This window comes from Ostrea edulis, chromosome 2, assembly GCF_947568905.1.
Source record: "Ostrea edulis chromosome 2, xbOstEdul1.1, whole genome shotgun sequence".
Taxonomy (NCBI): Eukaryota; Metazoa; Mollusca; class Bivalvia; order Ostreida; family Ostreidae; genus Ostrea; species Ostrea edulis.
In genome coordinates this window covers 25,397,712-25,423,021 of record NC_079165.1, presented here as the reverse complement: position 1 = coordinate 25,423,021, position 25,310 = coordinate 25,397,712, and the positions used below count along the sequence as shown (strand labels likewise).

Sequence of the window (25,310 nt, the reverse complement as noted above, 5' to 3'; positions counted from 1 at the left end):
CCTCTAATTGTTCGCGAACAATTAGGATTACTAGTTATCATTATTATTTGTCTTCTTTTCTTTCCGCCGCGAGAAGCTCTTGACGTTTTAAGACTTATCGAAAAACAATTTAGACCATCATATTTGACATCTCGAAACATGCTTAGATCTCACCCTGCGTATTTGATCTTTGACCCCTAACGAACTTATGGGACTTTACGCAAAAAACCCTTGTTATCGGTTCACCTCGAAAACCGTAAATGATAAGAGCATGAAACTTTCACTAAATTCTTTAGTCGATCAAGCTGAAGCGTTGTAGTGTTTACTTTTAAGTTTTCGGTGATCCCTAAAGGGAGTTAATGGCCCTGAAAGTTTCCGATTTTTACGGAAAAATTCAAAACTCCTAAAATATAAGTCGTAGAAAGACGGAACCAACTGGAATGGAATACTTGACCTTTGACCTTGAAAATCAGGTCAAGGTCAAGGTCATATAGAAACTTTGAAAATAAGCAATTTTCATACCGTCTAAAGCATATAAAGTACAGATAAGGTATATTATGCACAAGTAGTCAAGAACCAACTTAAGTCAACGCATTGCATTACCATTCTGAACTTTGACCTTTGTTCGATTTACAGCGACTTGCGTAAAAACCATTGTTATCACTACAGTATGGAAACCGTAAATGGTACGAACACGAAATGTTCACTAAACTTATTGCCTGACCAATTGTAAAAGATGACTTCCGTTTTTGATGGTTTCTCGATCGGTAACGGGAATTAATGCCCTTGAAAGTTTTCGATTTCGCGTAGAAATTTACAACTCCTAAAGTATTTGTCGTAGGAAGACAGGACCAACTGAAGTGACATCCCTGACCTTTGACCTTGTAAATTAGGTCAAGGTCAAAGTTCAAGGTCATTTAAAAACTTTGAAAATAAGCAATTTTCATACAGTCTAAAGCATATAAAGTACAGCTAAGGTATAATATGCACAAGTAGTCAAGAACCAACTTAAGTCAACGCATTGCATTACGACTCTGAACTTCGACCTTTCTTCGATTTACAGGGACTTGCGTGAAAACCATTGTTATCACTACAGTATGGAAACCGTAAATGGTACGAACACGAAATGTTCACCAAATTTATTGCCTGATCAATTGTAAAAGATGACTCCCTGTTTTTGATGGTTTCTCCATCCGTAACGGGAATTAATGCCCTTGAAAGTTTTCGATTTCGCGTAGAAATTTACAACTCCTAAAGTATTTGTCCTAGGAAGACAGGACCAACTGAAGTGACATTCCTGACCTTCGACTTTGAAAATTAGGTCAAGGTTCGTAAGATATGTCCGATTTCCATTTTTCAAAAAATCATCTTGTCCGGGGGTAATCTCAAAAAACGACTAAAGAGGAAGAAGTGAAACTTTCAGGTATTATAGATCTCTCGATTGTATAGTGCATGCACAGTAATTTGTTTTTCCTTATCACTTCCGGTCGTAACCGGAAGTGATTGAAAGAATCACTAATTTCAAACTTTTTCTTTGAAATTGAAACCTACACTAGTTTATTAAGTCTCTTTCAAAATATTCAAAGAATATTGACCCCGTCGGTAGTCAAAACAGCTGCTTCCGGTTTCTCGATAAAATACTCTTATACCTTTCATCTTTGTGCCCCCCATAAATCGCGTTTATATTTCAAGTGTTTGATATGATTTTCAAATGTCTTAAGAACAGTATCAACATCTAGAGTTTAGATAATTTTATTTTTCAAAATTCACTTCCGGTCGGTAGTAAGCCACTACTTTTTCTTTCTTTAGTCTGCTTCTTTATCTTGAGAACTCTTTCAAATAGAGACGTGAAACTTTCATTGAATATAGACAATAGAGAGTCGCTGTGGTTTATGGAAAAACACATCTGAATATTACTTCCGGCCGTCACCGGAAGTTACGAGAAATGGATGAAAACTTCATTAGCACACCTCTCATGTCTTGAAAAGGCACATTCTCTGATATATTTGAATGATTCTCGTAAGAACAGAAAGCTGTGTACCGGAAGTGTTCAAACGGAAGACCTACTCATTACTAGTAATGAGTGTCTATTTATTATTATTATTATTATCATTATTTTCCCTTTCGTCTCCGAGACGGTTGGATGGATTTTCATGAAACTTTCACAGATTATGGAGAACGATGGTACCTCGAGGCAATATTATGCATGTAGATTTAAATCAGTTTAAGAATATTATCATTTAGTCTTTAAAAACCTCTATAATATGCCGTTAGCAGAAGGGTTATAAGAAAGAAATCAAACGCAATCTAGAGCATTTCAAATCATCCGTGAAGGCGACTAATTGTTTCAAAATAATCATTTGATATTCATTGCCCCTAGATGCTTGAAAACACGATGAATTGATCTCATTTAAAGTACACTTTTATGAAATGTTACATTTGTTAAATGTTGACTTTTAGTATGATAAATAATATCTACTCATAGATTCCAAGAAATGTTGGGTAACAGACTAGAACCTCTGAATTCTTAATGAACACCAATAAAAATAAATGGACTCGTTTGAAGTACCTTAAAAAGTGGACAGGAATGAAACTGAAATGAAAAAAAATATGTCGTATTACCATTATATATTGATATTAGTGTTTCCTCTCCTGGCAGTCCCACGATACCGCTAACGTAATTCCAGAAACAACGCAGATACAACACCTGCTCTCATTCTATGATCTATAAATTATGTCAGCTAAATATTTTTTTATTCGCTGTATGGAACCGGGAAAAAAACTGTCTACAATTACCACAGACAAATTCCTCTCTTGCATATTACATGTAAAAAAAAAAAAAAAAAATAGAATCCACCACTGCTACTTGCTTGGTCATAAATTAAAGCCATTTTTATGTTCCCCAAACAAAGTTTGGGAACATATTGTTTTTACTCTGTTTCTTCTTCTTCTTATTATTATTAAGGTCTTCCGTTACCAACGGAAGACCTTCTAGTGATTGTACTGTTTATTAAGGTCTTCCGTTACCAACGGAAGACCTTCTAGTGATTCTATTGTTTATTATTAGGTCTTTCCACCTTTCTGTGGAAAGACCTTTTCATATTGTTCTGTTTTTTATTATTATTATTATTAGGTCTTTCCACCTTTCTGTGGAAAGACCTTTTAATATTGTTCTGTTTATTAGGTCTTTCCACCTTTCTGTGGAAAGACCTTTTGATATTGTTTTGTTTATTATTATTATTATTATTTGTCTTCTTTTCTTTCCGCCGCGAGAAGCTTTTGACGTCTTAAGACTTATCGAAAATCAATGTAGACCATCCTTTTCGACATCTCAAAACATTGTCAGATTTAACCCTGCGTAACTGAACTTTGACCTTTAACGAACTTAGAGGACTTTATGCGAAAAACCCTTGTTATCGGTTCTTCTCGAAAACCGTGAATGATAGGAGCATCCGACCTTTTCCAGAAGATAGAAGTGACTTGGTCCAATTGACATGGGAATTCAACCAAAGGATTCGAGGACCCTTTCAGGAAGTTAGTACCCCTCATGTTTTACGATTTCTGCGTAAGAAATTGTCGACTCCTAAAGTATTCGCCGTAGAGACACCGAACCCACTGGAACGGGTTGGGTGACTTTGACCTTGAAAAATAGGTCAAGGTCAAAGTCATCCCGAAAGACCAGAAAATGGCACTTTTTATACTCTCTTTCCCGCTTCAGATAGCAGTGAAATACCATATGGGTCAGCATGGAATTCTGGACTGGTCTGGATATTACGAATTACAACTCTGAACTTTGACCACTCTACGAATGTCGGCGACTTGACGTCGAAAACCCCGTTATCGCTACTCCTACTAGACCGCAAGTCGTGGAGAGGCGAGACCTTCGCCGACGAATTCACGATAAAACACTCTCGCACAGAGAAGTTGACCGAGGGAAACAGAAAACCCTGAAGCACGGTTCTCGCCCCCGAAAGTCTCCGAAGTCGTCATCGGAGCCCACAACTTTTTCACGGATGCAGATAGAGACGCGAGACCACTTAAACGAAGCCCCGTGACCTCTATGACCTTCAAAATGAGGTCAGGGTCTAAGGTCAAGGTAACATTTTCTCTCCCATGGGGTGTTTGAGGTTTGACCTTGAAAGTGGGTCAAGGTCACACCTCCAGGGGCCAGTCTCCAAGAGTAAGGCAAACCCACACATCACGCCTGTCGTCCCGGGACCAAGGAAGAAATCCCCCACCCTTCAAGTGATCTGTCTGTGATCAGCTGTTTATATGTACACTATTTTGACCGGTCGCATGCCCAACAACAGGATTCTAGCTAATCTGACCTACACCTACACATCTGATTTACACCAATTTCTTCCATTTCATGACTGTCTTGTAAATCAAACATTAATTCCATTTACATTCATGAAAAGACATAGGCCAAATTCAATTGTCTGCCTGCATCAACATAAAAACTAAGTTTTTTTTATGATCATGCAACTTTACTCGACAGTTGAACTCATTGACATTCCATCTTGACTGTCATTGTAAACAAATAAACACTTACCTGCAGGGTCAGATGGGATGCAGTATTCCTATTCTCCGTTCAGATCCTACACTCAGAAACTTTTCCTTTCCCAGGCCGCCATTTTGTTTGGGGTAATTTGTCACTCAGCCTAAATCCGTATGCATGCCTCCTTGGGTGAAATGACTGAAATACATTGTCTCCGTGAGTTAAAACACATAGGATGAGCAATTACAAACTGTATATTAAATTAAACAATCCACAACACACACGGTAAAATCCAGTGCATCTTCACAACATCAACATGAGGCTTATAGACTCCCAGCATGCACGAGCAGTTACAATCTCTGAAAATGTCACATCCGGTTTCTTTGCACCTCCAAATATCATATATAACAGGTCCAAAGTCACCCCAAACACCTGCACAAGTTTTATTACACTTTTACCTGATATGTGCCGGTTATGAAACACCCAAACCCCTTTTTTCCAATATTTGACCGCCGGTACTATTGTGCGAAACCAAGGCCTTAATCTCCAACACTACAACACTCAAGGCGGCCAATTTGAATTTCTTTTCTAGCCAAATCAATTTTTTGGCCTCATTTGATCTACTGAAGAATGGATCAAGATCAAAGGTCAAGAAACAAATCCAGAAAAGGTGGAAAGACCTCTAATTGTTCGAGAACAATTAGGATTACTAGTTAGGTCTTTCCACCTTTCTGTGGAAAGACCTTTTGTTATTGTTCTGTTTATTATTATTATTATTATTATTATTATTAGGTCTTTCCACCTTTCTGTGGAAAGACCTTTTGTTATTGTTCTGTTTATTATTATTATTAGGTCTTTCCACCTTTCTGTGGAAAGACCTTTTGATATTGTTCTGTTTTTTATTATTATTATTTGTCTTCTTTTGTTTCCGCCGCGAGAAGCTCTTGACGTCTAAAGACTTATCGAAAATCAATGTAGACCATCCTTTTCGACATCTCGAAACATGCTCAGATTTGACCCTGCGTAACTGAACTTTGACCTTTAACGAACTTGGAGGACTTTACGTGAAAAACCCTTGTTATCGGTTCTTCTCGAAAACCGTGAATGATAGGAGCATCCGACCTTTTCCAGAACATAGAGGCGACTTGGTCCAATTGACATGGGAATTCAACCAAAGGATTCGAGGACCCTTTCAGGAAGTTAGTACCCCTCGTGTTTTACGGTTTCTGCGTAAGAAATTGTCGACTCCTAAAGCATTCGTCGTAGAGACACCGAACCCACTGGAACGGGTCGGGTGACCTTGACCTTGAAAAATAGGTCAAGGTCAAGGTCATCCAGAAAGGCCAGAAAATGGCACTTTTTATACGCTCTTTCACGCTTCAGATAGCATCGAAATATCACATGGGTCAGCATGGAATTCTAGACCGGTCTCGGTATCATGAATGTCAACTCTGAACTTTGACCACTCTGCGAATGTCGGCGACCTAACGTTAAAAAACCCCGTTATCGCTACTCCTGCTAAACCGCAAGTCGTGGAGACCCGAGACCTTGACCGACGAATTCAAGATAAAACACTCTCGCACAGAGAAGTCGACCGAGGGAAACCGAGAACCCCGAAGCACGGTTCTCGCCCCCGAAAGTCTCCGAAGTCGTCGTTCGAGCCCACAACTTCTTCACGGATGTAGATAGAGACGCGGGACCACTTAAACGAAGCCCCGTGACCTCTCTGACCTTCAAAATGGGGTCAAGGTCAAAGGTCAAGGTCACACTTTCTCTCCCATGGGTTTTTAAGGTTTGACCTTGAAAGTGGGTCAAGGTCAAAGGTCAAGGTCACACATCCAGGGGCCAGTCTCCAAGAGTAAGGCCAACCCACCCATCACGCCTGTCGTCCCCAAGGAAGAAATCCCCCACCCTTCAAGTGATCTGTCTGTGATCAGCTGTTTCAATACACTATTTTGACCGGTCTCATGCCATGCAACAATTACAGGATTCTAGCTAATCTGACCTACACCTACACATCTGACCTACACCCATTTCTTCCATTTCTTGACTGTCTTGTCAATCAAACATGAATTCCATTTACATTCATGAAAAGACATAGGCCAGATTCAATTGTCTGCCTGCATCAACAAAAAGACTAATTTTTTTGTTGTTGATAATGATGATGCAACTTTACTTGACAGTTGAACTCATTGACATTCCATCCCGACTGTCATTGTAAACAAATAAACACTTACCTGCAGGATCAGATGGGATGCAGTACTCCTATTCTCCGTTCAGATATCCTACATGCACTCAGACACTTTCTAATTCACCGGCCGCCATTTTGGTTGTTTGTTGTCAAAGCCTATAAATCCGTATATGCATGTCTCCTTGGGTGAAATGACTGAAAGACATTGTCTCCGTGAATTAAAACATAGGATGAGCCATTACAAACTGTATATTCAATTCCACAATCCACAACACACAAGGTCAAATCCAGTGCATCTTCACAACATCTGACAACATGAGGCTTGTAGACTCCCAGCATACACCAGCAGTTACTACAATCTAGGAAAATGGCACATCCGGTTTCTTTGCACCTCCAAATATCACATCTAACAGGTCTAAAGTCACCCCAAACACCTGCACAAGTCCCATTACACTTTTACCTGATATGTGCATATGTGCTGGCTACCCAACACCCACACCCCTTTTCTCCCTCAAATTTGACGGGTACTTAATGCGAAACCAAGCATTGAACACACTTCAACACTCCAATTTAGGCGGCAAATTTGAATTTCTTTTCTAGCCAAATCAACTTTTTTTTTTTTTTGGTTGGCCTCATTTGACCTACTGAGGAATGGATCAAGATCAAAGGTCAAGAAACAAATCCAGAAAAGGTGGAAAGACCTCTAATTGTTCGCGAACAATTAGGATTACTAGTTATTATTATTATTTGTCTTCTTTTCTTTCCGCCGCGAGAAGCTCTTGACGTTTTAAGACTTATCGAAAAACAATTTAGACCATCATATTTGACATCTCGAAACATGCTCAGATCTCACCCTGCGTATTTGATCTTTGACCCCTAACGAACTTATGGGACTTTACGCAAAAAACCCTTGTTATCGGTTCACCTCGAAAACCGTAAATGATAAGAGCATGAAACTTTCACTAAATTCTTTAGTCGATCAAGCTGAAGCGTTGTAGTGTTTACTTTTAAGTTTTCGGTGATCCCTAAAGGGAGTTAATGGCCCTGAAAGTTTCCGATTTTTACGGAAAAATTCAAAACTCCTGCAATATAAGTCGTAGAAAGACGGAACCAACTGGAATGGAATACATGACCCTTGACCTTGAAAATTAGGTCAAGGTCAAAGGTCAAGGTCATCTAGAAACTTTGAAAATAAGCAATTTTCATACCGTCTAAAGCATATAAAGTACAGATAAGGTATACTATGCACAAGTAGTCAAGAACCAACTTAAGTCAACGCATGTCATTACCATTCTGAACTTTGACCTTTGTTCGATTTACAGCGACTTGCGTAAAAACCATTGTTATCACTACAGTATGGAAACCGTAAATGGTACGAACACGAAATGTTCACTAAACTTATTGCCTGACCAATTGTAAAAGATGACTTCCGTTTTTGATGGTTTCTCGATCCGTAACGGGAATTAATGCCCTTGAAAGTTTTCGCTTTCGCGTAGAAATTTACAACTCCTAAAGTATTTGTCGTAGGAAGACAGGACCAACTGAAGTGACATCCCTGACCTTTGACCTTGAAAATTAGGTCAAGGTCAAAGGTCAAGATCATCTAGAAACTTTGAAAATAAGCACTTTTCACACCGTCTAAAGCATATAAAGTACAGATTAGGTATAATATGCACAATAAGTCAAGAACCAACTTAAGTCAATGAATTGCATTACGACTCTGAACTTTGACCTTTCTTCGATTTACAGCGACTTGCGTAAAAACCATTGTTATCACTACAGTATGGAAACCGTAAATGGGATGAACACGAAATGTTGACTAAACTTATTGCCTGATCAATTGTAAAAGATGACTTCCTGTTTTTGATGATTCGTTGATCCCTAACGGGAATTAATGCCCTTGAAAGTTTTCGATTTCGCGTAGAAATTTACAACTCCTAAAGTATTTGTTGTAGGAAGACAGGACCAACTGAAGTGACATCCCTGACCTTTGACCTTGAAAATTAGGTCAAGGTCAAAGGTCAAGATCATCTAGAAACTTTGAAAATTAGCAATTTTTATACCGTTTAAAGCATATAAAGTACACATTTTTTTGTATTCAGAGACATTGTTTGAATGTCTGAAAAGGTGGAAAGACCTCTAATTGTTCGCGAACAATTAGGATTACTAGTTATCATTATTATTTGTCTTCTTTTCTTTCCGCCGCGAGAAGCTCTTGACGTTTTAAGACTTATCGAAAAACAATTTAGACCATCATATTTGACATCTCGAAACATGCTTAGATCTCACCCTGCGTATTTGATCTTTGACCCCTAACGAACTTATGGGACTTTACGCAAAAAACCCTTGTTATCGGTTCACCTCGAAAACCGTAAATGATAAGAGCATGAAACTTTCACTAAATTCTTTAGTCGATCAAGCTGAAGCGTTGTAGTGTTTACTTTTAAGTTTTCGGTGATCCCTAAAGGGAGTTAATGGCCCTGAAAGTTTCCGATTTTTACGGAAAAATTCAAAACTCCTAAAATATAAGTCGTAGAAAGACGGAACCAACTGGAATGGAATACTTGACCTTTGACCTTGAAAATCAGGTCAAGGTCAAGGTCATATAGAAACTTTGAAAATAAGCAATTTTCATACCGTCTAAAGCATATAAAGTACAGATAAGGTATATTATGCACAAGTAGTCAAGAACCAACTTAAGTCAACGCATTGCATTACCATTCTGAACTTTGACCTTTGTTCGATTTACAGCGACTTGCGTAAAAACCATTGTTATCACTACAGTATGGAAACCGTAAATGGTACGAACACGAAATGTTCACTAAACTTATTGCCTGACCAATTGTAAAAGATGACTTCCGTTTTTGATGGTTTCTCGATCGGTAACGGGAATTAATGCCCTTGAAAGTTTTCGATTTCGCGTAGAAATTTACAACTCCTAAAGTATTTGTCGTAGGAAGACAGGACCAACTGAAGTGACATCCCTGACCTTTGACCTTGTAAATTAGGTCAAGGTCAAAGTTCAAGGTCATTTAAAAACTTTGAAAATAAGCAATTTTCATACAGTCTAAAGCATATAAAGTACAGCTAAGGTATAATATGCACAAGTAGTCAAGAACCAACTTAAGTCAACGCATTGCATTACGACTCTGAACTTCGACCTTTCTTCGATTTACAGGGACTTGCGTGAAAACCATTGTTATCACTACAGTATGGAAACCGTAAATGGTACGAACACGAAATGTTCACCAAATTTATTGCCTGATCAATTGTAAAAGATGACTCCCTGTTTTTGATGGTTTCTCCATCCGTAACGGGAATTAATGCCCTTGAAAGTTTTCGATTTCGCGTAGAAATTTACAACTCCTAAAGTATTTGTCCTAGGAAGACAGGACCAACTGAAGTGACATTCCTGACCTTCGACTTTGAAAATTAGGTCAAGGTTCGTAAGATATGTCCGATTTCCATTTTTCAAAAAATCATCTTGTCCGGGGGTAATCTCAAAAAACGACTAAAGAGGAAGAAGTGAAACTTTCAGGTATTATAGATCTCTCGATTGTATAGTGCATGCACAGTAATTTGTTTTTCCTTATCACTTCCGGTCGTAACCGGAAGTGATTGAAAGAATCACTAATTTCAAACTTTTTCTTTGAAATTGAAACCTACACTAGTTTATTAAGTCTCTTTCAAAATATTCAAAGAATATTGACCCCGTCGGTAGTCAAAACAGCTGCTTCCGGTTTCTCGATAAAATACTCTTATACCTTTCATCTTTGTGCCCCCCATAAATCGCGTTTATATTTCAAGTGTTTGATATGATTTTCAAATGTCTTAAGAACAGTATCAACATCTAGAGTTTAGATAATTTTATTTTTCAAAATTCACTTCCGGTCGGTAGTAAGCCACTACTTTTTCTTTCTTTAGTCTGCTTCTTTATCTTGAGAACTCTTTCAAATAGAGACGTGAAACTTTCATTGAATATAGACAATAGAGAGTCGCTGTGGTTTATGGAAAAACACATCTGAATATTACTTCCGGCCGTCACCGGAAGTTACGAGAAATGGATGAAAACTTCATTAGCACACCTCTCATGTCTTGAAAAGGCACATTCTCTGATATATTTGAATGATTCTCGTAAGAACAGAAAGCTGTGTACCGGAAGTGTTCAAACGGAAGACCTACTCATTACTAGTAATGAGTGTCTATTTATTATTATTATTATTATCATTATTTTCCCTTTCGTCTCCGAGACGGTTGGATGGATTTTCATGAAACTTTCACAGATTATGGAGAACGATGGTACCTCGAGGCAATATTATGCATGTAGATTTAAATCAGTTTAAGAATATTATCATTTAGTCTTTAAAAACCTCTATAATATGCCGTTAGCAGAAGGGTTATAAGAAAGAAATCAAACGCAATCTAGAGCATTTCAAATCATCCGTGAAGGCGACTAATTGTTTCAAAATAATCATTTGATATTCATTGCCCCTAGATGCTTGAAAACACGATGAATTGATCTCATTTAAAGTACACTTTTATGAAATGTTACATTTGTTAAATGTTGACTTTTAGTATGATAAATAATATCTACTCATAGATTCCAAGAAATGTTGGGTAACAGACTAGAACCTCTGAATTCTTAATGAACACCAATAAAAATAAATGGACTCGTTTGAAGTACCTTAAAAAGTGGACAGGAATGAAACTGAAATGAAAAAAAATATGTCGTATTACCATTATATATTGATATTAGTGTTTCCTCTCCTGGCAGTCCCACGATACCGCTAACGTAATTCCAGAAACAACGCAGATACAACACCTGCTCTCATTCTATGATCTATAAATTATGTCAGCTAAATATTTTTTTATTCGCTGTATGGAACCGGGAAAAAAACTGTCTACAATTACCACAGACAAATTCCTCTCTTGCATATTACATGTAAAAAAAAAAAAAAAAAATAGAATCCACCACTGCTACTTGCTTGGTCATAAATTAAAGCCATTTTTATGTTCCCCAAACAAAGTTTGGGAACATATTGTTTTTACTCTGTTTCTTCTTCTTCTTATTATTATTAAGGTCTTCCGTTACCAACGGAAGACCTTCTAGTGATTGTACTGTTTATTAAGGTCTTCCGTTACCAACGGAAGACCTTCTAGTGATTCTATTGTTTATTATTAGGTCTTTCCACCTTTCTGTGGAAAGACCTTTTCATATTGTTCTGTTTTTTATTATTATTATTATTATTATTAGGTCTTTCCACCTTTCTGTGGAAAGACCTTTTAATATTGTTCTGTTTATTAGGTCTTTCCACCTTTCTGTGGAAAGACCTTTTGATATTGTTTTGTTTATTATTATTATTATTATTTGTCTTCTTTTCTTTCCGCCGCGAGAAGCTTTTGACGTCTTAAGACTTATCGAAAATCAATGTAGACCATCCTTTTCGACATCTCAAAACATTGTCAGATTTAACCCTGCGTAACTGAACTTTGACCTTTAACGAACTTAGAGGACTTTATGCGAAAAACCCTTGTTATCGGTTCTTCTCGAAAACCGTGAATGATAGGAGCATCCGACCTTTTCCAGAAGATAGAAGTGACTTGGTCCAATTGACATGGGAATTCAACCAAAGGATTCGAGGACCCTTTCAGGAAGTTAGTACCCCTCATGTTTTACGATTTCTGCGTAAGAAATTGTCGACTCCTAAAGTATTCGCCGTAGAGACACCGAACCCACTGGAACGGGTTGGGTGACTTTGACCTTGAAAAATAGGTCAAGGTCAAAGTCATCCCGAAAGACCAGAAAATGGCACTTTTTATACTCTCTTTCCCGCTTCAGATAGCAGTGAAATACCATATGGGTCAGCATGGAATTCTGGACTGGTCTGGATATTACGAATTACAACTCTGAACTTTGACCACTCTACGAATGTCGGCGACTTGACGTCGAAAACCCCGTTATCGCTACTCCTACTAGACCGCAAGTCGTGGAGAGGCGAGACCTTCGCCGACGAATTCACGATAAAACACTCTCGCACAGAGAAGTTGACCGAGGGAAACAGAAAACCCTGAAGCACGGTTCTCGCCCCCGAAAGTCTCCGAAGTCGTCATCGGAGCCCACAACTTTTTCACGGATGCAGATAGAGACGCGAGACCACTTAAACGAAGCCCCGTGACCTCTATGACCTTCAAAATGAGGTCAGGGTCTAAGGTCAAGGTAACATTTTCTCTCCCATGGGGTGTTTGAGGTTTGACCTTGAAAGTGGGTCAAGGTCACACCTCCAGGGGCCAGTCTCCAAGAGTAAGGCAAACCCACACATCACGCCTGTCGTCCCGGGACCAAGGAAGAAATCCCCCACCCTTCAAGTGATCTGTCTGTGATCAGCTGTTTATATGTACACTATTTTGACCGGTCGCATGCCCAACAACAGGATTCTAGCTAATCTGACCTACACCTACACATCTGATTTACACCAATTTCTTCCATTTCATGACTGTCTTGTAAATCAAACATTAATTCCATTTACATTCATGAAAAGACATAGGCCAAATTCAATTGTCTGCCTGCATCAACATAAAAACTAAGTTTTTTTTATGATCATGCAACTTTACTCGACAGTTGAACTCATTGACATTCCATCTTGACTGTCATTGTAAACAAATAAACACTTACCTGCAGGGTCAGATGGGATGCAGTATTCCTATTCTCCGTTCAGATCCTACACTCAGAAACTTTTCCTTTCCCAGGCCGCCATTTTGTTTGGGGTAATTTGTCACTCAGCCTAAATCCGTATGCATGCCTCCTTGGGTGAAATGACTGAAATACATTGTCTCCGTGAGTTAAAACACATAGGATGAGCAATTACAAACTGTATATTAAATTAAACAATCCACAACACACACGGTAAAATCCAGTGCATCTTCACAACATCAACATGAGGCTTATAGACTCCCAGCATGCACGAGCAGTTACAATCTCTGAAAATGTCACATCCGGTTTCTTTGCACCTCCAAATATCATATATAACAGGTCCAAAGTCACCCCAAACACCTGCACAAGTTTTATTACACTTTTACCTGATATGTGCCGGTTATGAAACACCCAAACCCCTTTTTTCCAATATTTGACCGCCGGTACTATTGTGCGAAACCAAGGCCTTAATCTCCAACACTACAACACTCAAGGCGGCCAATTTGAATTTCTTTTCTAGCCAAATCAATTTTTTGGCCTCATTTGATCTACTGAAGAATGGATCAAGATCAAAGGTCAAGAAACAAATCCAGAAAAGGTGGAAAGACCTCTAATTGTTCGAGAACAATTAGGATTACTAGTTAGGTCTTTCCACCTTTCTGTGGAAAGACCTTTTGTTATTGTTCTGTTTATTATTATTATTATTATTATTATTATTAGGTCTTTCCACCTTTCTGTGGAAAGACCTTTTGTTATTGTTCTGTTTATTATTATTATTAGGTCTTTCCACCTTTCTGTGGAAAGACCTTTTGATATTGTTCTGTTTTTTATTATTATTATTTGTCTTCTTTTGTTTCCGCCGCGAGAAGCTCTTGACGTCTAAAGACTTATCGAAAATCAATGTAGACCATCCTTTTCGACATCTCGAAACATGCTCAGATTTGACCCTGCGTAACTGAACTTTGACCTTTAACGAACTTGGAGGACTTTACGTGAAAAACCCTTGTTATCGGTTCTTCTCGAAAACCGTGAATGATAGGAGCATCCGACCTTTTCCAGAACATAGAGGCGACTTGGTCCAATTGACATGGGAATTCAACCAAAGGATTCGAGGACCCTTTCAGGAAGTTAGTACCCCTCGTGTTTTACGGTTTCTGCGTAAGAAATTGTCGACTCCTAAAGCATTCGTCGTAGAGACACCGAACCCACTGGAACGGGTCGGGTGACCTTGACCTTGAAAAATAGGTCAAGGTCAAGGTCATCCAGAAAGGCCAGAAAATGGCACTTTTTATACGCTCTTTCACGCTTCAGATAGCATCGAAATATCACATGGGTCAGCATGGAATTCTAGACCGGTCTCGGTATCATGAATGTCAACTCTGAACTTTGACCACTCTGCGAATGTCGGCGACCTAACGTTAAAAAACCCCGTTATCGCTACTCCTGCTAAACCGCAAGTCGTGGAGACCCGAGACCTTGACCGACGAATTCAAGATAAAACACTCTCGCACAGAGAAGTCGACCGAGGGAAACCGAGAACCCCGAAGCACGGTTCTCGCCCCCGAAAGTCTCCGAAGTCGTCGTTCGAGCCCACAACTTCTTCACGGATGTAGATAGAGACGCGGGACCACTTAAACGAAGCCCCGTGACCTCTCTGACCTTCAAAATGGGGTCAAGGTCAAAGGTCAAGGTCACACTTTCTCTCCCATGGGTTTTTAAGGTTTGACCTTGAAAGTGGGTCAAGGTCAAAGGTCAAGGTCACACATCCAGGGGCCAGTCTCCAAGAGTAAGGCCAACCCACCCATCACGCCTGTCGTCCCCAAGGAAGAAATCCCCCACCCTTCAAGTGATCTGTCTGTGATCAGCTGTTTCAATACACTATTTTGACCGGTCTCATGCCATGCAACAATTACAGGATTCTAGCTAATCTGACCTACACCTACACATCTGACCTACACCCATTTCTTCCATTTCTTGACTGTCTTGTCAATCAAACATGAATTCCATTTACATTCATGAAAAGACATAGGCCAGATTCAATTGTCTGCCTGCATCAACAAAAAGACTAATTTTTTTGTTGTTGATAATGATGATGCAACTTTACTTGACAGTTGAACTCATTGACATTCCATCCCGACTGTCATTGTAAACAAATAAACACTTACCTGCAGGATCAGATGGGATGCAGTACTCCTATTCTCCGTTCAGATATCCTACATGCACTCAGACACTTTCTAATTCACCGGCCGCCATTTTGGTTGTTTGTTGTCAAAGCCTATAAATCCGTATATGCATGTCTCCTTGGGTGAAATGACTGAAAGACATTGTCTCCGTGAATTAAAACATAGGATGAGCCATTACAAACTGTATATTCAATTCCACAATCCACAACACACAAGGTCAAATCCAGTGCATCTTCACAACATCTGACAACATGAGGCTTGTAGACTCCCAGCATACACCAGCAGTTACTACAATCTAGGAAAATGGCACATCCGGTTTCTTTGCACCTCCAAATATCACATCTAACAGGTCTAAAGTCACCCCAAACACCTGCACAAGTCCCATTACACTTTTACCTGATATGTGCATATGTGCTGGCTACCCAACACCCACACCCCTTTTCTCCCTCAAATTTGACGGGTACTTAATGCGAAACCAAGCATTGAACACACTTCAACACTCCAATTTAGGCGGCAAATTTGAATTTCTTTTCTAGCCAAATCAACTTTTTTTTTTTTTTGGTTGGCCTCATTTGACCTACTGAGGAATGGATCAAGATCAAAGGTCAAGAAACAAATCCAGAAAAGGTGGAAAGACCTCTAATTGTTCGCGAACAATTAGGATTACTAGTTATTATTATTATTTGTCTTCTTTTCTTTCCGCCGCGAGAAGCTCTTGACGTTTTAAGACTTATCGAAAAACAATTTAGACCATCATATTTGACATCTCGAAACATGCTCAGATCTCACCCTGCGTATTTGATCTTTGACCCCTAACGAACTTATGGGACTTTACGCAAAAAACCCTTGTTATCGGTTCACCTCGAAAACCGTAAATGATAAGAGCATGAAACTTTCACTAAATTCTTTAGTCGATCAAGCTGAAGCGTTGTAGTGTTTACTTTTAAGTTTTCGGTGATCCCTAAAGGGAGTTAATGGCCCTGAAAGTTTCCGATTTTTACGGAAAAATTCAAAACTCCTGCAATATAAGTCGTAGAAAGACGGAACCAACTGGAATGGAATACATGACCCTTGACCTTGAAAATTAGGTCAAGGTCAAAGGTCAAGGTCATCTAGAAACTTTGAAAATAAGCAATTTTCATACCGTCTAAAGCATATAAAGTACAGATAAGGTATACTATGCACAAGTAGTCAAGAACCAACTTAAGTCAACGCATGTCATTACCATTCTGAACTTTGACCTTTGTTCGATTTACAGCGACTTGCGTAAAAACCATTGTTATCACTACAGTATGGAAACCGTAAATGGTACGAACACGAAATGTTCACTAAACTTATTGCCTGACCAATTGTAAAAGATGACTTCCGTTTTTGATGGTTTCTCGATCCGTAACGGGAATTAATGCCCTTGAAAGTTTTCGCTTTCGCGTAGAAATTTACAACTCCTAAAGTATTTGTCGTAGGAAGACAGGACCAACTGAAGTGACATCCCTGACCTTTGACCTTGAAAATTAGGTCAAGGTCAAAGGTCAAGATCATCTAGAAACTTTGAAAATAAGCACTTTTCACACCGTCTAAAGCATATAAAGTACAGATTAGGTATAATATGCACAATAAGTCAAGAACCAACTTAAGTCAATGAATTGCATTACGACTCTGAACTTTGACCTTTCTTCGATTTACAGCGACTTGCGTAAAAACCATTGTTATCACTACAGTATGGAAACCGTAAATGGGATGAACACGAAATGTTGACTAAACTTATTGCCTGATCAATTGTAAAAGATGACTTCCTGTTTTTGATGATTCGTTGATCCCTAACGGGAATTAATGCCCTTGAAAGTTTTCGATTTCGCGTAGAAATTTACAACTCCTAAAGTATTTGTTGTAGGAAGACAGGACCAACTGAAGTGACATCCCTGACCTTTGACCTTGAAAATTAGGTCAAGGTCAAAGGTCAAGATCATCTAGAAACTTTGAAAATTAGCAATTTTTATACCGTTTAAAGCATATAAAGTACACATTTTTTTGTATTCAGAGACATTGTTTGAATGTCTGAAAAGGTGGAAAGACCTCTAATTGTTCGCGAACAATTAGGATTACTAGTTATCATTATTATTTGTCTTCTTTTCTTTCCGCCGCGAGAAGCTCTTGACGTTTTAAGACTTATCGAAAAACAATTTAGACCATCATATTTGACATCTCGAAACATGCTTAGATCTCACCCTGCGTATTTGATCTTTGACCCCTAACGAACTTATGGGACTTTACGCAAAAAACCCTTGTTATCGGTTCACCTCGAAAACCGTAAATGATAAGAGCATGAAACTTTCACTAAATTCTTTAGTCGATCAAGCTGAAGCGTTGTAGTGTTTACTTTTAAGTTTTCGGTGATCCCTAAAGGGAGTTAATGGCCCTGAAAGTTTCCGATTTTTACGGAAAAATTCAAAACTCCTAAAATATAAGTCGTAGAAAGACGGAACCAACTGGAATGGAATACTTGACCTTTGACCTTGAAAATCAGGTCAAGGTCAAGGTCATATAGAAACTTTGAAAATAAGCAATTTTCATACCGTCTAAAGCATATAAAGTACAGATAAGGTATATTATGCACAAGTAGTCAAGAACCAACTTAAGTCAACGCATTGCATTACCATTCTGAACTTTGACCTTTGTTCGATTTACAGCGACTTGCGTAAAAACCATTGTTATCACTACAGTATGGAAACCGTAAATGGTACGAACACGAAATGTTCACTAAACTTATTGCCTGACCAATTGTAAAAGATGACTTCCGTTTTTGATGGTTTCTCGATCGGTAACGGGAATTAATGCCCTTGAAAGTTTTCGATTTCGCGTAGAAATTTACAACTCCTAAAGTATTTGTCGTAGGAAGACAGGACCAACTGAAGTGACATCCCTGACCTTTGACCTTGTAAATTAGGTCAAGGTCAAAGTTCAAGGTCATTTAAAAACTTTGAAAATAAGCAATTTTCATACAGTCTAAAGCATATAAAGTACAGCTAAGGTATAATATGCACAAGTAGTCAAGAACCAACTTAAGTCAACGCATTGCATTACGACTCTGAACTTCGACCTTTCTTCGATTTACAGGGACTTGCGTGAAAACCATTGTTATCACTACAGTATGGAAACCGTAAATGGTACGAACACGAAATGTTCACCAAATTTATTGCCTGATCAATTGTAAAAGATGACTCCCTGTTTTTGATGGTTTCTCCATCCGTAACGGGAATTAATGCCCTTGAAAGTTTTCGATTTCGCGTAGAAATTTACAACTCCTAAAGTATTTGTCCTAGGAAGACAGGACCAACTGAAGTGACATTCCTGACCTTCGACTTTGAAAATTAGGTCAAGGTTCGTAAGATATGTCCGATTTCCATTTTTCAAAAAATCATCTTGTCCGGGGGTAATCTCAAAAAACGACTAAAGAGGAAGAAGTGAAACTTTCAGGTATTATAGATCTCTCGATTGTATAGTGCATGCACAGTAATTTGTTTTTCCTTATCACTTCCGGTCGTAACCGGAAGTGATTGAAAGAATCACTAATTTCAAACTTTTTCTTTGAAATTGAAACCTACACTAGTTTATTAAGTCTCTTTCAAAATATTCAAAGAATATTGACCCCGTCGGTAGTCAAAACAGCTGCTTCCGGTTTCTCGATAAAATACTCTTATACCTTTCATCTTTGTGCCCCCCATAAATCGCGTTTATATTTCAAGTGTTTGATATGATTTTCAAATGTCTTAAGAACAGTATCAACATCTAGAGTTTAGATAATTTTATTTTTCAAAATTCACTTCCGGTCGGTAGTAAGCCACTACTTTTTCTTTCTTTAGTCTGCTTCTTTATCTTGAGAACTCTTTCAAATAGAGACGTGAAACTTTCATTGAATATAGACAATAGAGAGTCGCTGTGGTTTATGGAAAAACACATCTGAATATTACTTCCGGCCGTCACCGGAAGTTACGAGAAATGGATGAAAACTTCATTAGCACACCTCTCATGTCTTGAAAAGGCACATTCTCTGATATATTTGAATGATTCTCGTAAGAACAGAAAGCTGTGTACCGGAAGTGTTCAAACGGAAGACCTACTCATTACTAGTAATGAGTGTCTATTTATTATTATTATTATTATCATTATTTTCCCTTTCGTCTCCGAGACGGTTGGATGGATTTTCATGAAACTTTCACAGATTATGGAGAACGATGGTACCTCGAGGCAATATTATGCATGTAGATTTAAATCAGTTTAAGAATATTATCATTTAGTCTTTAAAAACCTCTATAATATGCCGTTAGCAGAAGGGTTATAAGAAAGAAATCAAACGCAATCTAGAGCATTTCAAATCATCCGTGAAGGCGACTAATTGTTTCAAAATAATCATTTGATATTCATTGCCCCTAGATGCTTGAAAACACGATGAATTGATCTCATTTAAAGTACACTTTTATGAAATGTTACATTTGTTAAATGTTGACTTTTAGTATGATAAATAATATCTACTCATAGATTCCAAGAAATGTTGGGTAACAGACTAGAACCTCTGAATTCTTAATGAATACCAATAAAAATAAATGGACTCGTTTGAAGTACCTTAAAAAGTGGACAGGAATGAAACTGAAATGAAAAAAAATATGTCGTATTACCATTATATATTGATATTAGTGTTTCCTCTCCTGGCAGTCCCACGATACCGCTAACGTAATTCCAGAAACAACGCAGATACAACACCTGCTCTCATTCTATGATCTATAAATTATGTCAGCTAAATATTTTTTTATTCGCTGTATGGAACCGGGAAAAAAACTGTCTACAATTACCACAGACAAATTCCTCTCTTGCATATTACATGTAAAAAAAAAAAAAAAAAATAGAATCCACCACTGCTACTTGCTTGGTCATAAATTAAAGCCATTTTTATGTTCCCCAAACAAAGTTTGGGAACATATTGTTTTTACTCTGTTTCTTCTTCTTCTTATTATTATTAAGGTCTTCCGTTACCAACGGAAGACCTTCTAGTGATTGTACTGTTTATTAAGGTCTTCCGTTACCAACGGAAGACCTTCTAGTGATTCTATTGTTTATTATTAGGTCTTTCCACCTTTCTGTGGAAAGACCTTTTCATATTGTTCTGTTTTTTATTATTATTATTATTATTATTAGGTCTTTCCACCTTTCTGTGGAAAGACCTTTTAATATTGTTCTGTTTATTAGGTCTTTCCACCTTTCTGTGGAAAGACCTTTTGATATTGTTTTGTTTATTATTATTATTATTATTTGTCTTCTTTTCTTTCCGCCGCGAGAAGCTTTTGACGTCTTAAGACTTATCGAAAATCAATGTAGACCATCCTTTTCGACATCTCAAAACATTGTCAGATTTAACCCTGCGTAACTGAACTTTGACCTTTAACGAACTTAGAGGACTTTATGCGAAAAACCCTTGTTATCGGTTCTTCTCGAAAACCGTGAATGATAGGAGCATCCGACCTTTTCCAGAAGATAGAAGTGACTTGGTCCAATTGACATGGGAATTCAACCAAAGGATTCGAGGACCCTTTCAGGAAGTTAGTACCCCTCATGTTTTACGATTTCTGCGTAAGAAATTGTCGACTCCTAAAGTATTCGCCGTAGAGACACCGAACCCACTGGAACGGGTTGGGTGACTTTGACCTTGAAAAATAGGTCAAGGTCAAAGTCATCCCGAAAGACCAGAAAATGGCACTTTTTATACTCTCTTTCCCGCTTCAGATAGCAGTGAAATACCATATGGGTCAGCATGGAATTCTGGACTGGTCTGGATATTACGAATTACAACTCTGAACTTTGACCACTCTACGAATGTCGGCGACTTGACGTCGAAAACCCCGTTATCGCTACTCCTACTAGACCGCAAGTCGTGGAGAGGCGAGACCTTCGCCGACGAATTCACGATAAAACACTCTCGCACAGAGAAGTTGACCGAGGGAAACAGAAAACCCTGAAGCACGGTTCTCGCCCCCGAAAGTCTCCGAAGTCGTCATCGGAGCCCACAACTTTTTCACGGATGCAGATAGAGACGCGAGACCACTTAAACGAAGCCCCGTGACCTCTATGACCTTCAAAATGAGGTCAGGGTCTAAGGTCAAGGTAACATTTTCTCTCCCATGGGGTGTTTGAGGTTTGACCTTGAAAGTGGGTCAAGGTCACACCTCCAGGGGCCAGTCTCCAAGAGTAAGGCAAACCCACACATCACGCCTGTCGTCCCGGGACCAAGGAAGAAATCCCCCACCCTTCAAGTGATCTGTCTGTGATCAGCTGTTTATATGTACACTATTTTGACCGGTCGCATGCCCAACAACAGGATTCTAGCTAATCTGACCTACACCTACACATCTGATTTACACCAATTTCTTCCATTTCATGACTGTCTTGTAAATCAAACATTAATTCCATTTACATTCATGAAAAGACATAGGCCAAATTCAATTGTCTGCCTGCATCAACATAAAAACTAAGTTTTTTTTATGATCATGCAACTTTACTCGACAGTTGAACTCATTGACATTCCATCTTGACTGTCATTGTAAACAAATAAACACTTACCTGCAGGGTCAGATGGGATGCAGTATTCCTATTCTCCGTTCAGATCCTACACTCAGAAACTTTTCCTTTCCCAGGCCGCCATTTTGTTTGGGGTAATTTGTCACTCAGCCTAAATCCGTATGCATGCCTCCTTGGGTGAAATGACTGAAATACATTGTCTCCGTGAGTTAAAACACATAGGATGAGCAATTACAAACTGTATATTAAATTAAACAATCCACAACACACACGGTAAAATCCAGTGCATCTTCACAACATCAACATGAGGCTTATAGACTCCCAGCATGCACGAGCAGTTACAATCTCTGAAAATGTCACATCCGGTTTCTTTGCACCTCCAAATATCATATATAACAGGTCCAAAGTCACCCCAAACACCTGCACAAGTTTTATTACACTTTTACCTGATATGTGCCGGTTATGAAACACCCAAACCCCTTTTTTCCAATATTTGACCGCCGGTACTATTGTGCGAAACCAAGGCCTTAATCTCCAACACTACAACACTCAAGGCGGCCAATTTGAATTTCTTTTCTAGCCAAATCAATTTTTTGGCCTCATTTGATCTACTGAAGAATGGATCAAGATCAAAGGTCAAGAAACAAATCCAGAAAAGGTGGAAAGACCTCTAATTGTTCGAGAACAATTAGGATTACTAGTTAGGTCTTTCCACCTTTCTGTGGAAAGACCTTTTGTTATTGTTCTGTTTATTATTATTATTATTATTATTATTATTAGGTCTTTCCACCTTTCTGTGGAAAGACCTTTTGTTATTGTTCTGTTTATTATTATTATTAGGTCTTTCCACCTTTCTGTGGAAAGACCTTTTGATATTGTTCTGTTTTTTATTATTATTATTTGTCTTCTTTTGTTTCCGCCGCGAGAAGCTCTTGACGTCTAAAGACTTATCGAAAATCAATGTAGACCATCCTTTTCGACATCTCGAAACATGCTCAGATTTGACCCTGCGTAACTGAACTTTGACCTTTAACGAACTTGGAGGACTTTACGTGAAAAACCCTTGTTATCGGTTCTTCTCGAAAACCGTGAATGATAGGAGCATCCGACCTTTTCCAGAACATAGAGGCGACTTGGTCCAATTGACATGGGAATTCAACCAAAGGATTCGAGGACCCTTTCAGGAAGTTAGTACCCCTCGTGTTTTACGGTTTCTGCGTAAGAAATTGTCGACTCCTAAAGCATTCGTCGTAGAGACACCGAACCCACTGGAACGGGTCGGGTGACCTTGACCTTGAAAAATATGTCAAGGTCAAGGTCATCCAGAAAGGCCAGAAAATGGCACTTTTTATACGCTCTTTCACGCTTCAGATAGCATCGAAATATCACATGGGTCAGCATGGAATTCTAGACCGGTCTCGGTATCATGAATGTCAACTCTGAACTTTGACCACTCTGCGAATGTCGGCGACCTAACGTTAAAAAACCCCGTTATCGCTACTCCTGCTAAACCGCAAGTCGTGGAGACCCGAGACCTTGACCGACGAATTCAAGATAAAACACTCTCGCACAGAGAAGTCGACCGAGGGAAACCGAGAACCCCGAAGCACGGTTCTCGCCCCCGAAAGTCTCCGAAGTCGTCGTTCGAGCCCACAACTTCTTCACGGATGTAGATAGAGACGCGGGACCACTTAAACGAAGCCCCGTGACCTCTCTGACCTTCAAAATGGGGTCAAGGTCAAAGGTCAAGGTCACACTTTCTCTCCCATGGGTTTTTAAGGTTTGACCTTGAAAGTGGGTCAAGGTCAAAGGTCAAGGTCACACATCCAGGGGCCAGTCTCCAAGAGTAAGGCCAACCCACCCATCACGCCTGTCGTCCCCAAGGAAGAAATCCCCCACCCTTCAAGTGATCTGTCTGTGATCAGCTGTTTCAATACACTATTTTGACCGGTCTCATGCCATGCAACAATTACAGGATTCTAGCTAATCTGACCTACACCTACACATCTGACCTACACCCATTTCTTCCATTTCTTGACTGTCTTGTCAATCAAACATGAATTCCATTTACATTCATGAAAAGACATAGGCCAGATTCAATTGTCTGCCTGCATCAACAAAAAGACTAATTTTTTTGTTGTTGATAATGATGATGCAACTTTACTTGACAGTTGAACTCATTGACATTCCATCCCGACTGTCATTGTAAACAAATAAACACTTACCTGCAGGATCAGATGGGATGCAGTACTCCTATTCTCCGTTCAGATATCCTACATGCACTCAGACACTTTCTAATTCACCGGCCGCCATTTTGGTTGTTTGTTGTCAAAGCCTATAAATCCGTATATGCATGTCTCCTTGGGTGAAATGACTGAAAGACATTGTCTCCGTGAATTAAAACATAGGATGAGCCATTACAAACTGTATATTCAATTCCACAATCCACAACACACAAGGTCAAATCCAGTGCATCTTCACAACATCTGACAACATGAGGCTTGTAGACTCCCAGCATACACCAGCAGTTACTACAATCTAGGAAAATGGCACATCCGGTTTCTTTGCACCTCCAAATATCACATCTAACAGGTCTAAAGTCACCCCAAACACCTGCACAAGTCCCATTACACTTTTACCTGATATGTGCATATGTGCTGGCTACCCAACACCCACACCCCTTTTCTCCCTCAAATTTGACGGGTACTTAATGCGAAACCAAGCATTGAACACACTTCAACACTCCAATTTAGGCGGCAAATTTGAATTTCTTTTCTAGCCAAATCAACTTTTTTTTTTTTTTGGTTGGCCTCATTTGACCTACTGAGGAATGGATCAAGATCAAAGGTCAAGAAACAAATCCAGAAAAGGTGGAAAGACCTCTAATTGTTCGCGAACAATTAGGATTACTAGTTATTATTATTATTTGTCTTCTTTTCTTTCCGCCGCGAGAAGCTCTTGACGTTTTAAGACTTATCGAAAAACAATTTAGACCATCATATTTGACATCTCGAAACATGCTCAGATCTCACCCTGCGTATTTGATCTTTGACCCCTAACGAACTTATGGGACTTTACGCAAAAAACCCTTGTTATCGGTTCACCTCGAAAACCGTAAATGATAAGAGCATGAAACTTTCACTAAATTCTTTAGTCGATCAAGCTGAAGCGTTGTAGTGTTTACTTTTAAGTTTTCGGTGA

General features: G+C 38.9%; 1 long non-coding RNA gene across 3 annotated transcripts; it reads right to left on the bottom strand.

Annotated features, from left to right (window-relative positions):
* Positions 1-4,537: 4,537 nt before the first annotated feature.
* LOC130052193 (uncharacterized) lies at positions 4,538-25,019 on the bottom strand. 3 transcript variants are annotated; one of them, XR_008800578.1, is made up of 4 exons: positions 24,335-25,019; positions 15,525-15,673; positions 6,715-6,863; positions 4,538-4,675 (listed from the first exon to the last, which is right to left on the bottom strand). It is a non-coding gene; the product is annotated as an uncharacterized LOC130052193 (long non-coding RNA). The 3 variants fall into 3 exon arrangements; XR_008800577.1 differs by lacking the exon at positions 4,538-4,675 and having other exon boundaries at positions 6,640-6,863; XR_008800579.1 differs by lacking the exons at positions 4,538-4,675; positions 6,715-6,863 and adding an exon at positions 13,415-13,485.
* Positions 25,020-25,310: the final 291 nt, after the last annotated feature.